Source organism: Bos taurus, chromosome 14 (assembly GCF_002263795.3).
Source record: "Bos taurus isolate L1 Dominette 01449 registration number 42190680 breed Hereford chromosome 14, ARS-UCD2.0, whole genome shotgun sequence".
Lineage (NCBI taxonomy): Eukaryota > Metazoa > Chordata > Mammalia > Artiodactyla > Bovidae > Bos > Bos taurus.
Window position 1 is genome coordinate 63,139,016 of NC_037341.1, and position 2,001 is coordinate 63,141,016.

A 2,001-nucleotide genomic window follows, 5' to 3' on the forward strand; every position below is an offset into this window, starting at 1 on the left:
GAAAGCCTAGGCCAGAGCCCTCAATGGGGTTTTCGTGGGAATGGCAAGGCAGGGCAGAGGGGACATTTTAGAATTAGCCGGTATGAATGATTCCAGCAGACTTTGGATGAGAGGCTTGGTCTCTAGTTGCCTGGTTCCTGGCCCTGGGATGATTTAGGTTGGGGAAGTATTGGTTTGGTGTGTAATTTAGGTAAGAGAGTGGTTGAGGGTGTTGCATCCAACAGGCATATTCCTAGGCAAGTTGTTACTATCTTTGGGAATTAGCCCCAGTCTCTAGCTGGGGCTAGAAGGCCCCCCAGGTATTAAAGCTTCATAATATACATAAAATAAAACATGATTAATACAGTCATGGAAGTTTCAAGCAAGTATTTTCCCTTTCATGCTACTTTTTACTCATCACTTAGTGCTCTCTTATGGTATTTAGAAATTACATCTTCATTTTGTATGTCAATAGCAAGCAGCCTTGCTTTCAAATTTTCATCTGGATGGAATTTGCAGTGATTTTTATGTTGCCTTTCATAAAGAGTTCTTTTAAAAGACCCTGAAGTTCATGTTGAGTCCTTAAGTTCAAAAGCTAGAAGGAGTCTTAGACATCACTCAGACCAGCTCTTTCATTTTATATCTGGAGAATTAGTCATTAAAAATTCTTCTGAGTCTTAATGGCTTTACTACTATAAAATTAAATTTAGACTATAATTATCATGTAATTAAAAGCATTAGTAACCATTCTCAGCCAAAAAGTGGTTAAATTTCAGAGCGTAAGTAAATTTTTTTTTCTTTTTCTTTTCTTGTCTTCTCCAAAGTGATAGTTCAAAGTGGAGACATTAGAAAAAAGTATCTGCAGATCATTAGGAGTTAGGAAAAAACTACAAAAGTTATTCTTAGGACAGATTTCTCTCTATGGGATCATTCCAACATCACTAGGGCACTCAGCAGACTTCAGACAACATCAAGACCATTGGCCACACCAGGAGAGCTTTACAGCTGAAACCAAAGCAAAGGCCCTCAATCAATAGGTAATGAATCTGTGTCTTCAGAAAGACTCACTCCATTCTTAACTCCTTATTTTATTTTGGTTTTCCCCCTGCGTAAGAGTAATAATGGAAAGACAGCAGGCCAGGCACATTAAATTTGGATACTCTTTCTCCTTTGCTCATTCAGCTGTTCTGTCTCATTCAGAGTCTCATGATAAGGATGGCATGCAGAGAACTAGAAAAATGAAGTGGGGCAACCTGGGGCATGTCCTCACGGGGAGAGAAAACGGAGACTAACTGCAGGAGATGCCAAGGGTACTTCGCATTCATTTCTTTTTCTGAAGCCCTGTGATGACAAACATACTGCCTGAAAACAAATGTGGATAGAAAAATATTTGAAATAAAAATCATTAATAGAGTTTTTGTTTTATCACAGTAATATATGCACACCACTAGTCCTACAAGACTGGTTATGAAAAACAGCACTTTCCTACCTGCCATATTGTCTTTTCAGCCACAGCTACTTGTAATTCTTTCAGCTGATTCTTTGGGTGTTTATCTCTATATCTCTGAATACTTATACTACTATTTCTTGAAAGTTTTTTTGTTCCCAGTTTTGGGCATTATCTAAGGACTTGAGAATTTCATTCTCTTTCAGCCCGTCCCCCTACATGGCCTCACTACGCAGAGCTTTCTCATTCTCTCATCTTCCCAGGAACGTTCCATATGCATCAATAGTCGTAACTGTGATTAGATCCATATATACATTATTATTGTTTTTATATAAATGCTATTCATAGTTCTCTCTCTGATACTTAAGAGGGCTCCTAACAGAGTTTGGAGGGATCACCCAGGCATAAATTCATTCAACAAGTATTTACTGGATGCCCACAGCATGCCAGACACTAGGCGCAATGCTGGCTACACATGAGGTGAGGGCGGTTGGGGGATGGGGGTGAAAATAACTCATGGAGAACCTGCCCTTACAGTGCAGGCCAGTGGCCCACTCTGGGTGAGGAACGGCAGG